General features: G+C 39.0%; 1 protein-coding gene across 5 annotated transcripts in view; it reads left to right on the forward strand.

Annotated features, from left to right (window-relative positions):
- The first annotated feature begins 871 nt into the window (after nt 1-871).
- Nucleotides 872-15,331, forward strand: part of LOC142390025 (neural cell adhesion molecule L1-like) — a 92,578-nt gene continuing 78,118 nt past the window's right edge. For all 5 annotated transcript variants that reach the window (XM_075475341.1, XM_075475343.1, XM_075475342.1 and 2 more), the window contains exon 1: nt 872-1,084. The gene's annotated coding sequence lies outside the window, so the exon portion shown is untranslated. The remainder of the gene's footprint in view (nt 1,085-15,331) is intronic.

The following is a 15,331-nucleotide window of genomic DNA, read 5'->3' on the forward strand; positions in this document are numbered from 1 at the left end:
ATTTTTAATGATTTTATTGCCTTCTTGTGATTTTATGTAGCTGTGAAGCACTTTGAATTGCCCTGTGTATGAATTGTGATCTATAAATAAAATTGCCTTGTCTTGCCTTGCCTACATTAATGATTGAAATATTCATGGTGGGCCGCCATGGCCAAAAATGCCCGGGCCATTTTTTGGTCCCAGTCCAGCCCTGATCACATGGTTGCCAACTCCAGAGTGTGGGTCAACTCACTCATTGGATCATTGATCCCCACTTCCCTCTGAAGACCATCATGCAGCAGGTTTAGCAGCCACTCATAAGAATTTAGGTATACCAATTAATAATCCCTTATTTCCATTCCATAAATAATTAAAAATATTTTTGTCATCATTTTTAATGACTAATGCAAATAAATTATAATTACACAGTAAATATAAAAACAAATACCTGCCACTTTCCTCTAACTATGGAACTGAACCAGTAAAAAAGCATGTACTTTATTAAATTAAAAGAGAAGCTAATAGACGCTAATAGGTGCTCTTGCTGTTGTCTGGCCGATAAAAGTATTATTTTTCATTGGAGAAATCAGAACAGAATAACACTAATCCAATGTTTAAATCTTCTCTCTTTTTGAAGAAGGAGATCATTTTTTTTTTTTTTAAAGATATGAATGAAACATCAATCCTGAACAGGGGTTTTCCTATTTTTTGAAAATACTTCATTTTCCAGATTGGTACAGCAAAAAAAGAAGAGGGGAGGATAGCATGGAAGAAAAGAGGAAGGGAGGGGCACGAAGCACCCAGGGTATAGCCTACAGAGATTGAGAAAGAGGGTGATGTCATCTTTGTGAAGAAGCCAATCAGAGATCAGGGAGGGGAAAGAGTGAAGGATTAGAGGCAGAGCTTCAAAGGGTGTGTTTGGTATACCACTGCAGATTCTGTGCAAAGAGGATTCAAGGAAAGACAGTCAGTGGACAGGACCAAAAAGAAAAAAAAAACACCCACGATGAAAAGACAAAGAGGGATAGAGAAAAGGGTGTGACGTGGAGAAAAAAGGTAGTGAAGGGAAAAAAGAAGACAGAAGAAAAGAGAGACCCCTGCAGAGGTAAAACAAAAGCTTTCTGACCATGTCTGGGTTTCATGTGTGCGTGCGTGTGTGTGTGGGTGGGTGGGTGTACCAGTGTTCTGTATAACAGATGTCGGTTGGAGGGTAAAAAACATCATTGTGTGTGTGTGCGAGTGAGGGGGTGTGTGCGTGCGTGTGTGTGTGTGTGTGTGGTGGTGGGGGGGATTGAGGGGGGTTATTACGAGTGCTTTGTATAATAGATCTGGGCTGGAGGGCCGAAGACATCGAAGAACCCTCCTGAAAACTGTGCCTAGTGTGCAGAGAGATTTTTGTATGTGTGTGTGTGTGTTTATCACTGTACAATGCATAATGTACCTTTAAAAATGGGGACATGCCCATATAATGGGCTGAGAATTAGGTGAGAATGTCACAAAAATTTATGTTTGCCAGCAATCATTATGAGAAGGGAGAAGGGGGTGGTAATTGACTTTAATCTGCACACTGTATTACAAAAGGCCATCCATCCCATGTCCATTTTAGTTCTTTCAATGTTTAGCTTCACCATCATTCACAGTTATAGGTTTTGGAAATTCATGATTATTCATAGTATATGGATATGAATTTATATGATTAGGTTTGCAAATGAAAATATATGTTTAAAAGAGAAAGAAACAGGATTACAATTTGGCAGGTTAGGTTTAGAAATGGAAAAAAGAAGAACGTCGGGACTAGGGTTTGTTGTTTTATCATGTAAATGCTACCCAAAATCATACAATAGACAAAATACATTGGGCTGCACTACATTGACATGTATACATGTGTTGGTATAAGAGATGGGGGATGTTCTGCCCTTTTGGTGTTTACTTATGCCCATACACTGTAGAGAATGTCCAGTGGTCTGCATGTTATGTAATTTCCTCAGAATAATTAACATTTTATGGGGTTTTTTTCTGGTTAGTGTAATTTAGGTGTAGGCTTTTGTTCTCTCTGCTTAGGAGCACCTTTTGTGATGACGTTGCAGAAAAAACTTGTGTATTTCTCTTACTACATAATCCAGCCCCTTGTCCGTTTGACGGCATCTTATGTTACAATTTTGTCAGGACCACTTGCAAGCTTCGTAAATCAAATGGTAAATGGACTGTACTTTTGTTGCTGCTTGTTTGTTCATCAGATCAGATAAGATAAAAGATCAAATAAGATAAGCCTTCAATAGTCCCACAGCAGGAAATTCACATTATTACAGCAGCAAAACACAATATATCAGGCAAACAAGCCACATTCACTTTTCTCTATCACATACATTTACATACATAACTAGATCAAAGCAGTTCACATAGATTAAATCTGAAGTTTATGATCATGGTTCATCATTTGTGCACAATCCCAAAATGAACTAGTTCACATTAATGTATGACCTCCTCTGAACTATCTTGTTCATATAGTATGTTGTGTTACTGAGCACTATGAATTATGGGAACATGGACCTCATCGTCATTTTGAGCAGATCCATGCACTTCTCTGCATTTCTGAATTCAGTAACTAACCATCGGGATCATCCAAAGCAAAAACAAACAAACAAACAACTGCCTTTTGTGCATAGCCTAGTTCACTTGATAATTTTTGCACATTTATGAAATCATATCAGCAGAGGTCTAATTACAAACACTTGAGTCTCAACATTAACATCACACTAAAATTTATTTCAGCAGCAGGTGATAAAAGAGCAACTTCCAGAACAACAAGCTGCAAAAACATGTCACACATCTAAAAGAAAAAAAGAAAACAGACTAGCTTCTTTTTGTGTGGCAGCAACACAGGAGATAAAAGACTAAAATAAAAGTTCAATACTGATACTCTTCTCTGACTTTCTGCTGTATTAGGTACTCTATTTCATCCCTCAGATTTAGATGTTTTTATTTTTTATTATTATTTTTTTCAATTCCTGTCATTTCATCCACTATAAGAATGTTGCTTCATCATTACATATATTTCTAAATAAAATGAAGCATGTCAAAATTGTAATGTACTTGCAATAGTTGTATATAAAGTATTTATGCCTGTGAGTGGTGCAGAAATTATTCCGTAGATTTCCACGGAGTGGGCCCTCGCAGGTTGCGTGCGGGCACAATTTAGCATGAGATGGTCACTGTAGACAAGATTGGCATTCAATGTGAAAGAACCGCACTCACCTCAGATGCATCAGTTAAAAACATCCATGTAAAGTTAAAAATTTATGAAAAATATGAATGCCCCTTCTTTTAATGCACTGGGACAGATAAAGTGAAACAGCAAGTGAAACTGCAGAAAAGATTGGAAACAGAAAACTGAAGAAGTTGCTTTTGCAAGGTGGTCGGGAACTCAAGTCTCATCTAAGCGAATCATGTGAGTCTAACAGACAGGGCAGGAAGGGAAGGAAAATTGTTAAATGAAAATGTATTGTGAGCACGTTGAGTGTAAATATAAATGGCAGGGTTTTTGATGTTTCATACTAGACAAACACTGATTACATTGCAGTGCATCCCACTGCATCTAGATTTGTACTATAATGAGCAGAGTGAATGTAGGAATTTTCTTATTTCTTGGCCATAAAGTTAATGTCTCAAAGTCACAGCAGAATGCAGCTTGGAACCAGACTAAAAGATTTTAACTTCATATTCGTGGTTCAGATGAAAGTGTGTTGAGAAGATTTTATTTGTCTGTTCCTCTCAGTCTCTCAGCCTTCTCCCAACCCCCAATCCCTTTCGATAGTTCATTTTTTGCTCTTTTAGCCTTTCTTTCTCTTTCGTTTCTCCTTATTTTTCCAGATGTGCTCATTAGAATAAGACCTTTGTGTTGAAAAATTAATAAATGCCCTTTACAATAGCCCCCACTCTTCTATTTTTTCTTCCTTTCTCTGAGTGTGTCTGTTCAGTTAGGGGTGTTTCCATTAGCTCAGTTTGGAGACCGTACAGTGAATACGTATTCACTGTATGTGAGCTTAAGAAAAGTTGGGACGCCGTGTACAATGTAAATAAAGCACTGAACTTTGAAAACATATCAAATACTGAACATGAACTATTTAGCTAATTATGAAAAATATTTGCTCATCTTGGCCTTGCAATGGTCTAGCACTTTTATATCTTATTTTATTTGAGAAAAAAAGCATAAAAGAACTGGGGAGCACTTTATTCCAGGACCTGAAAACAAGAAAATTAAAAAGTATCAAAGTGCTCTCTTGTGTCTTTTTTTTGACTAAAATAACAACCTTGCAACAAGTATTGAATTCAATTTTCAATTCAATTCAGTTTTATTTATATAGCGCCAAATTACAACAAATGTCATCTCAAGGCAGAACCAGCGTCAGGAAGGGTGGCCATCCGCCTCAACCAGCTGGGGTTTGAGAAGACAGAAAAGAGGGGACAACAAACACCGTAACACCATTCAAAGGATATCTGTTGGAACAGGGAAACACAAGTTAATGACCACAATAATGTCACATGTACATAATATCATCTGAGAAATTAAACGGGGAAAAAGAGAGCAAAGGTGTGACAGATGAGGCCCCTCAGCAGTCTAGGCCTATAGCAGCTTAACTATGGGATGTTTCAGGATCACCTGAGCCATCCCTAACTATAAGCTTTATCAAAAAGGAAAGTTTTAAGCCTAGTCTTAAAAGTGGAAAGGTTGTCTGCTTCCCGGACATTTACTGGCAGCTTATTTCACAAGAGAGGGGCCTGATAACTGAAGGCTCTGCTTCCCATTCTACTTTTAGAAACTCTGGGAACCTCAAGTAAACCTGCAGTTTGGGAACGAAGTACTCTGTTAGGAAAATATCTAACAATGAGATCTTTAAGATATGATGGAGCTCGGTCATTAAGAGCTTTATATGTGAGGAGAAGAATCTTAAATTCTATTCTAAATTTAACAGGGAGCCAATGAAGAGAAGCTAAAACTGGAGAAATATGATCTCTCCTGTTAGTTCTCATCAGAACTCTGGCTGCAGCATTTTGGATCAACTGAAGGCTTTTCAGAGAATATGTGGGACAGCCCAATAATAAAGAATTACAGTAGTCCAATCTTGAAGTAACAAATGCATGGACTAGTTTTTCTGTATCACTCTAAGACAGGATGTTCCTGATTTTAACAATATTATGAAGGTGAAAGAAGGCAGTCCTAGAAACCTGTTTTATGTGAGCGTCAAATGATACACTCTGGTCAAAAATAACTCCAAAAGTCCTCACTGTAGTACTAAAAGCCAGGGAAATACCATTTAGAGTAACTATATAACTAGACAATTTCAACGATGACAATTAAAGGGGAACTCCGGGGCATTTGAAGCGCAATCCCATTGCTAGAGGTTGTCAAATACTGACAGTAGGACACAGACTGGTGCAAATCGGCGCTCCCTGTGCGGCGATTGCGCTGTTTGCGCAGCCTGTCATGCTAGCCAACTATGTGGTGGCTAGGGTTAAGTGCTAAACCTTCCACGTAAAACAACAACTTGCACACTGCAGAAACGTCACACCACTTTATAAACCATCCGACAATAAAGTCACAAGCCTTACCATCAAAACCATATGCATGGTTCTCACATTACTGGCATGGGGACGTTACAAAACAACTTTATAAACAGCATGTCACTTACCGGTTGTTGGTATGCTCGCGCATGTGAAAGCCCAAAAGAGTCAATGGACGATACTCCCAAATACAAAGCAATTTTTTTCTAGAGAAGATAATTGCTTTGTATATGGGAGTATCGTCCATTGAATGTTTTGGGCTTTCACATGCGCGCGCATACCAACAACCGGTAAGTGACATGCTGTTTATAAAGTTGTTTTGTAACGTCCCCATGCCAGTAATGTGAGAACCATGCATATGGTTTTGATGGTAAGGCTTGTGACTTTATTGTCGGATGGTTTATAAAGTGGTGTGACGTTTCTGCAGTGTGCAAGTTGTTGTTTTACGTGGAAGGTTTAGCACTTGCCCTTTAGCCACCTCGTAGTTGGCTAGCATGACAGGCTGCGCAAACAGCGCAATCGCCGCACAGGGAGCGCCGATTTGCACCAGTCTGTGTCCTACTGTCAGTATTTGACAACCTCTAGCAATGGGATTGCGCTTCAAATGCCCCGGAGTTCCCCTTTAACACAAGATGAACTCAAGATAGACAGACAGACTTGGCCAAATTCTCAACTACGAGAAGCATCTACACACAATAATAATATGGTAATATAGTTAAAATATATATTTTGAAACAGAAAAAATCTGTGAGTTTGGTAAACAGATCAGACTTTTACTGATTAAAATGAAAGTAATAGTTTTTCTGTTTTTGGTTTGTAAAAGAGAAATCCATTCTAAATGGATTCCATGCAACCTGTCACCTTTCTCCAGGACTATGAAGTCAATGCTCATAAAAGAAAAATAAATAATTTTGTTCACATTCATGTCTCTTTTCAAATGGAATTTTACAATGTCTTTTCAATAACACTATTTAAATAGCCCAATTAAAAATAAATAAATACATTTTACCCTACATATCTATTATATAGGCTAATTTCAAGGTTCTTAACTACCCCTCAACCACCTATTATATTTAATCATTATTTCAAAATTTGTCCAAGTTCCAATAAAATATATGATGATGATATAATGGCAGTGACAATCCTTCACAAAAACTGAAATACATAATGAATTGATGAACAGAAAATAGATTTGAAAATCATTTTGAAAAGTCTTGTTTGGATAAATGATTAAACTTTTCCACAAGCAGAAGTCCAACAAATGAGAGAGAGGCTTTCCTTTTCTCCAGTCGTTCAGTTACTGCTAAGATGCAGGCAGTCATTGGTTTCCCTGTCCCGCAGACAGAAAGAGCATTATGCCGTTTTCTTGGAATGTGTGGTTATAACCGGGGAGGTTCTAAGAACTTTTCTGATGTGATTGCCCCACTCACAAGGTTGGTTAGTCATTTGAAACCATTTGATTGGTCTTCTGATTGCCAGGCTGCTTTTGATTCAGCAAAGGGTTCGGCATTGTTGTGCAGCGCACCAGTGCTTGTTGTACCAAACTTTGAGCATGCTTTTAAACGCTAGCGCATGTGGTGCAGGAGCTGTTATTCTACAAAAAGATGAGGAAGGCATTGATCATCCAGTCTGCTACTTATCAAAAAAATTTGATAAACATGAGATAAATTACAGCATGACAGAAAAGGAAGCTCTTGCTTTGCTGTTACAGCCAGTTAAATTTTTTACAGACCATCACCCATTAGTTCTCAGACGCATAATGTAAACCATAGACTCATGCGTTGGTCTCTTCTCTTACAGGACAAATTTTTCATAAAAAAGGAGATGAAAATGTACTGGCTGATTCCCTGTCAATATCCACTTGAATCGTTTTTTTCTCTTTTCTTTGAATTAAACATAGCAGGGGATGTTTAATTATTTGGGAAAGGGGATGCTACGAGTGCTGTGCCTTGTCTATTTTATGCAAATTGCAGTGTGCAGGTGGGTAAAACTCCAAGAGCTCACACAGGATTGGCTACCGGGGAAAAGATCTCCTGTAAAGGCCTGAGATAATGACAGTAAATCTCTCATCTCCCTCTCCTCCCAATCAGCCACATTGTTTGTCTCAAGTCATGTTTGAGTGTAACTTTATACATTCTTAACTTGGAGTTTGCAAGCGTAGGCTGCTATATCATTTTCATTCGTTTTCACCTTTTTTGTTAGTAAGTGATTGTCTTTTCTTTTGATTTGATTTGGTCATATTCCCTCCTGGCATAGATAGCTTTGTTTGTTTGTTTTTTGGCCTTGGCCCATCATGACGCATATCTTTGAACTCCAAGTTGACTATCATTCTAGTTATCTAGTATTTCTCTTTCAACTTGTAAATAAACCTTCATGCTGGTACATCTTAACTATGCCTCTGCGGCTGCTTGAGACCTGAGGAAGATGGGTCATTTTCATGTTGTGTGTTGGTTACCCCTAGACAGGGCATAAAAAAAGTAAATTGAATATTTTGAAGAGTAAGACTGTTGAAGATTTTTTTTCTGATGTTTTTTTCTCTATTGATTAAATGAATCAAGAAAATAGTCTGTAGGATATGAAATCAATATATATTTGTTCAATCTAATGTGTTTATTTTATGTTTCTTTGTGTTTTGCAGATGTAGTCTTTACACCCTTAGGTTTGGAACTAGGTCACACAGATCAAGGCATTTCAAAACAATTTTTTTAGAATTTTATTTGTTTTTTATTTTCAGCTCTACTTTAGTCTGAAATAAATAAATGAATTAAGCTGCCATTTTTTCTTCTCTTGCCTCACAGAGAAGAAAAGAAATCTCACTCCTTCTGATATGATAACTTTAATGCTCCTGCTTCTCCATTATGAAAAGGTTTAAATTAATGCTCTTAATTTTCAATATTTAAAATGCTGAACCATACTTTGCTATGTTAGCTGAAAATCTACATCATAGCATGGGGAAAGGAGATGTTTTCCAAAACCAGATTGCTTCTTGGGCATGCTTCAGAAAAATTGAGAAGAACAGGCAAGTGGCAACTAAATGAGAGAAACCATTTTTGCATTTCTGTGTCAGAGAGGGACAGATTAGTAAATGAGAAATAGGGAGTGGAACAGGAAAGAAAGTGAGGGAGAGGTGTGGCAATAGGGGGTGGCAGAAAAGGAGGAGGGACTGTGTGGGGGATGGGGAGAGAAATATTGCTGTATGACTCTGGAGTCAGTAAGTGACCATGGTGATAGGGAAATGGGGAAAAATAATGGTCTGGAAATTCAGACAGACACTGGCACAATCTTTATTGATAATTATATATAATTATATAATTTGAACTGGATGGCAATTGCTAGTTTTATAGTCAATTTACAAAGACAAATTATGTTTAACATTTTTGTAAATCAAACTAAAATTACAAGTTCAAATTTAAATTCATAACGGACAATAAACTGGATCTACTCCGTCTCACCGAAACCTGCCACAAACCCATGAATTACATAGCTCTCAATCAGACCACCCCACCTGGAAACTCGAGGTGCGACGAGGCGGAGGCATCGCAGTTATCCATCGCAGCGACATAACTCTCCATCCCGGCCGTATCCTTATTTGAACACCTGGCCTTCAGATTCCCCTGTTCCCAATCACTCGCTGCTGCTGTTATCTACCGTCCTCCCAGAAACTGTCCATCGTTTCTTTCTGACTTTACTGTTTTTGAAACTCAGCTGTCCTCTGTCTCCCCATCCATTCTGCTCCTCTGTGTTTTCAACATCCATCCATCAGTCGACTCCCCTACAGCCAAATTAACATCTGACATTTTAAACATTTTAAATCCTCAACCTCACCCAGCACGTCACCTCACCCACACACACACACACATGGGCACATCCTGGACCTGGTCTGCTCCACCCCCGCCCTTACCATCCATAACCTGTCGTTTACTGATATCACCATTTCTGACCACCTGGCCATTACCCTGGACATTACTACCCCCATTCCCAGTACTAAACACACACAAACAATCCCTTTCCGTAACCTGAAATGACTCTCTCCCGACTCTTTGTCCTCTTCCTTATCCAATGCCATCATCAGCTCCACCCTCTCCTCAGATTCCACTGCTTCTGATCTTGTCAATTTCTACAACCACACACTCTCCTCCTGCCTTAAACAAAACTAAGGCCAGACCAGATCATATGAACTTCCGCACAGACATTTGTTGTATTTGGCGCTATATAAATAAAAATTAATTGAATTGAATTGAGATTGATCTCTGAACACACACAGCCCCTTGATATGACCCCTTCTCAAAGACTGACCATTTCTCACAAACAAAAAAAAAGCTTTTTCTTGATCGCCATAACTTAGGTCTGTCTCATGAGTTGAATTTCTTCATGAAAATGATGATTTGTAACTGTTGAATGTTAAGGGTGAACACAGATGTGCATGTCGTTGTCGTGGCCGAGAGGTTAAGGCGATGGATTAGAAATCCATTTGGGTCTCCCCGTGCAGGTTCAAGTCCTGCTGACAATGATAACTCTCCTGACTCAGGGTTGCCGAAAGTTAACCTCCAAAGAAGCACAAGATCTCTGGAGCATTAGTTTCAACAAAACTAAGTCCAGATGTGTCGTTGATCACATGAACTTTAGCACAGATTGAGCTCTGAAGACACACAGCCTCTATCTAGGACCCCTTCTCGAAGACTGACCATTTCTCACAAACAAAAAAACTGCTTTTTCTTGATCGCCATAACTTAGGTCTGTCTCAGGAGTTGAAGTCCTTCATGAAAATGATGATATGTAACCGTTGAATATTAAGGGTGAAAACACAAGTGTATGTTGTTGTTGTTGGCCGAGAGGTTAAGGCGATAGATTAGAAATCCTTTGGGGTTTCCCCGCGCAGGTTCAAGTCCTGCACACAACCATAACTCTCTTGACTCAGGGTTGCTGAAAGCTAACCTCCAAAGAAACCCAATTCCGTTGACCATTTGGCAAAACTAAGGCCAGACGTGTTGCTGGTCACATGAGCTTCTGAGCAGATTGAGCTCTTGGGACTCATAGCTCCTTGCTAAGACCCCATTTGGAATACAAACAGCAATCAGAATCTCCAGATAAACGTATTGCTTGGACTGTCCTCACTCTCCAAGCTGAATGAGAGAAGAAGGAAGCAGGGTTGAGATGACCTAATGCTAAGTCACTAATCAGAGGAGTCTCAGCTTACCCTTTCCTTGTGATTTGGACAGTCCCAGATGCCTTCAATAGATCAATGCACAACAACCTTCCACTAATCTGGTCAAAGCAACAACAACCACAGCACAAAGTCACTCAACTTTAATCACCATCAATGTGATTTAATTTATATTATTTAATTAAATGTGTATTTAAAGAAGAAGACCTTCTCAGGGAAAATTAGTCATGACGCGTTAAGATAATCTTAGGGTGAGAGCATACTATTTATACTTACCTTTATATGAGGTAAAATGCTGAAAAAAAGTAAAAACTTAAAATGGGAACATTATGGAGCAGCATGGTGGTTTGGAGATTATCTGTCATCAGAAAGCAAAAGTGTTTAGTGCTTTTAAACTCCACAGAGAGATTTGATCATACAGGTCTCATCATTTATATGTACGGTCTTAAGACATGTGTGATAAGAAGATATCAAAAGTTTGAGTTTTCATCTTTGGGCGTGAGTGGGGCAGGTCCTCAAACTTGGATGTTTCTCGATGAAACAGGAAGTCTATATATTTGCCATATTTTACATCCAATCTGTACCAAATGTCACTTATAAGATGACTCTCAGCTCCTGAACAGATTATTATGTCAATATTTTATTGTCACGAAAGCCTATGCACAACAGTGCATAAATCTTCAAGAATATGTTAAAACACACCATAGAACAGCACTAATGTGCATTAATCATGTAATATGGACTTCTCTTTTTAATCCATCTTCTGACTGCATATGTGGCATTGATAATATTGGTGTGTGCCTGTGTTGGTATATGAGTTTGTATGTGGCCACTTGTATACTTACTATTATCTATTCCTATGAATTCATACCAGCTCTGAAGTGCACTTAAATTTAATTTTCTGAATTTTAGAATGTTAATAAAAAAATCTTATCTTAAAAATAATTTTCTTGCACAGGAACACAGAAAACCTACAACATAAGCCATAAAGACTAACAACTTACATTTACCTTCATTTTTACTTACACAGACCTTTCAAAATTTCATTCAGAACTTAATAAACTCACAATTCTGCCTAAAAAAAGCAGACTTTCTTTACTAACATTGGCTCTCTTTTCCTTTCATTCAAAACTATATATACTATACTAAGGTTATATGTACTAGATTTCTACATGCCTTTCATATTCACATGATAATCAAAAAAGAGGGAAAAGCAAAAACGAGGGTTCTTTTTTCTTTATTTCAGTATGCAGCACTCATCCACTCACATACACATTCTTTCTATCAAACTGGTTCATACACACAGTCTGCAGTCAGTCAGTTATTCCACTCGACTAATATGATGCCTAATCTTCACAGCTTTAATACATTTCAGTATAAACATTTCAGTTTATTCAGGGAATCAGGGAAGCTGATGTGCATTTCATCAGCCTCACATGTGACCCCTAATAATATCTCCTGTGACCAATTAATGATCCAATTTGAATTTTTAACTATTTTATGGGGTCACTACACAGAGTCTTAAGTAGATACAATATGAATAGTTACACCCTCCTATGGAACTGGAGTTTTCTTGATCTTCATCTTCAAGCATTTTTTTGCCCTCAGTTCAAACCAATTATCAGTATCCATCTGCCCCTTGTCTAGTCAAAATAATTTCCACATATAATTGATAACTCGTGTGTGCCTTGATTCATGGAATATTGCCCTTTTGTGCACTAAAGGTTGGCCTTTAGCACCAAGACATTACCACGGCCGGGTGATTTATGTCTTTTGACTACACCCTACTTTCTAAACAGCATATCCACAATTCCAGTTCCCAAGCTCATCATTCTAATTCACATAAACTTAACCAGCGAGGGCCAAGCAACTAGTCCTTCATTCACAGAGTCAGTCAGTTAACTGTAAACCCATCTACTCTCCCATTTTTTCTCATCAGTGTTTACATTCTGAGGTGCAACGTGCACTTGCTGACCAGTCTTTGCTGACTTTATCAAAGGTAATTTCACCCATGAGCTCCCCAAATACAGACATTTAACAAATGCCTGACCAGAGAGGAGAGTTTTTTGGATCACTGTTACACTGAAGTTAACAATGCTTATCATACCGTTTCTGTTATGTCTCGTCAAATTTGTTAATCATGTTTATGTTATGTCATGTCTTGTTAGTTTCATGTGTGGGTCCTGTATGTTTTAGTTTAGTCAAGTCACTCATGTTCAGTCCTGTCATGCACTTCCTGTTTTATTTTGTACTCACACTTTCACCTCTCGTTTCAGATCCTGACTTCCTCCCTTTGTGTGCTTTTCCTCATTGTGATTGTCAACCCCGCCCCTGATTGGTTCCACCTGTGTCCCCCTACCTCATGTTCAAATAGTCTTTGTCTCCCTTTGTCTGGTTGTCAGTTTGTCTTGTTCAGTCCCAAACCAAGTTTATGTCAAGCGTGAGTGCATTCTAGTTTGAATTATTATTTTTTTGAGAGCGCCTTTTGTTGTATTCTTTGAAGAAAAAAGTGCAAACCTACTTTGAACTATTATCGTCATCCTCTTTGATTTTTTTAAATATAAATACCTTTTTGGATTACCTCGCCTTCTGAGTCGTGCAATTGGGTCCATCTGAACTGTGTCTCAGGTCGTGACAGTTTCCCGTGTTGCTCTATGATCATGTGATGGTCCATCTCATCCCATCATAGTGACAGAAACTCAAACTCAAATGTGTGGTGATGAAAGTAAAGAAGCGGAACAGGGAAGCTGTAGAGAATCTACAGACATGTTGGACTGAACTGAAGAGGATATTTTCATGACTGCCACCAACAGTCTGGATGAGTACACACGACTGCGACGTCATACATTAGCTTCCGTGGGGACTGCCGTGAGCCATCACGGACCTGGGTGAATCACAACAATGACAAACCATGGCTCATTCCTTAACTCAGGCAGCTGAGATATCAGAGGGAATAAGCATTTCAGAGTTGGGACAAGGACAGGTCTAAAGAGTCAAAGAACAGAGGTACCAAACCGGGTCTCTCTCACAGGGTACCCGGAGCCTGGGTATGCTTCAACACCAATCCTCAGCCAACAACTGCATTTGTTTGGAGAGGGCTAAAAAATATTACAAACTACAAACCTGTAACCCCTACTCTATCAATGACCTGACCCCCAGAGGGACCTGCCTACCTGCCGCATCAAACAGAATTCCTCACTGGCTCATGGAACCTGGCTCGTTATCTGGTTGTCTACAACAGTGCAGCACCAAGCTGTGACTATCATAAAAAGAGGCCGAGGAGTAACTAAACATCTGACACACTGAGCAAGTAAAGGCAGCGGATGGAAGGACAGAACTGGTAGCCATGCTAAGCTAGAAAACCAGACACCCTGCTAGAAAAGTGAAAATAAACACCAAAGACCTGTAGGAGTGAGTGTTAGAATAGAACAAGTATGCGATAGAGTTAACTATGCACAAATGTGTAACTTATAAGAAGAAATTGAGTGATTTTTTTTTTTTTTTTTTTTTTTTTTTAATTGTCCAAGAGGAGCAAGAAATTCCACTGAACACAATCGAGGTAACAGGAAGTGATGCAATACATCTTATTGCAAAGCCACAGCTATATTTTTACAAAAAGAATAATTAACAGACGTATAGAACACATCCACAGAAAGAACCCCACCCAAACGAAGCAGGGTTGCCTTCATCCACATCTGGAGCCGCTGGGCGAACAATATAGAAACACTTCATATTAACAGCCCATCACTGGCCCAAACATGAGTGAAAAAGTTTAAACAGAAACCACTGTATCTCCTTCTCCCTCGGCAGCTGCAGCAACTCATGGAAACTTCACCGTTGCTCCATTACCTTGGCGGTATAGCCAGGTAAGATTAAGATGCTGTGGCCTCCAAAATCCATCGTGGTCTGTCTCCCAAGCTGCAGGATCTTTTCTTCCCTAGCACTTATGGTGCGGGGTCTGGAGCCATCCGGAGGTCTTGGCTGCTGAATGCAGTGCGGTCTGTCTATGATGACCGGCTTCTCAAAGTAGAAGAAGCTTCTTCCCCAACAGTTTATGGATGAGGTTTGATGTGAATTCGATCTGCCTCCCTTTCTCCTCGCCTTCTGGAACCCCAACAATTTTTATATTTTTGCCCCTGAATTTTCCCTCGAGGTCTGAGACTTTGGCTCATTTTTATTCTAAGGCTGTAGTGCAGCAACTTAACCTTTCATTGTGTTAATCTGTGATCTGTAGCTTGACTCTGTGGTGGACAGTCTCTGGGCTAGCGCGGTGGACATGTTCTCCTTCCAGTTTTTAAGGGTGGTGGAAAAGAACAGTGTTATGAGAAGTCTTGCAGTGACAAAAAAAAAGAGAGGTAGATGTTCAAAAGGGTGATTATATTAAAAAATATAATTGGTGTGCCACAAGGAGCTCTAAGAAACACGTCTACTCCTTATCCATCACGCGAGAACTCCCCAAATAAAGGTGATTCTGAACCTAAACTGAGAAAACAAAAGATTAAGAAACAACTAAACCTGACTGTGATAAAGAATGTGACCAAGAACTGACCAAAGAAACAAGGGGTGACGTCAAGGATCTGACTATGACTATGAGAAACGAGAGAGCTGTGGGGAACTGATTTGTGA

Source organism: Odontesthes bonariensis, chromosome 10, assembly GCF_027942865.1.
Source record: "Odontesthes bonariensis isolate fOdoBon6 chromosome 10, fOdoBon6.hap1, whole genome shotgun sequence".
NCBI lineage: Eukaryota > Metazoa > Chordata > Actinopteri > Atheriniformes > Atherinopsidae > Odontesthes > Odontesthes bonariensis.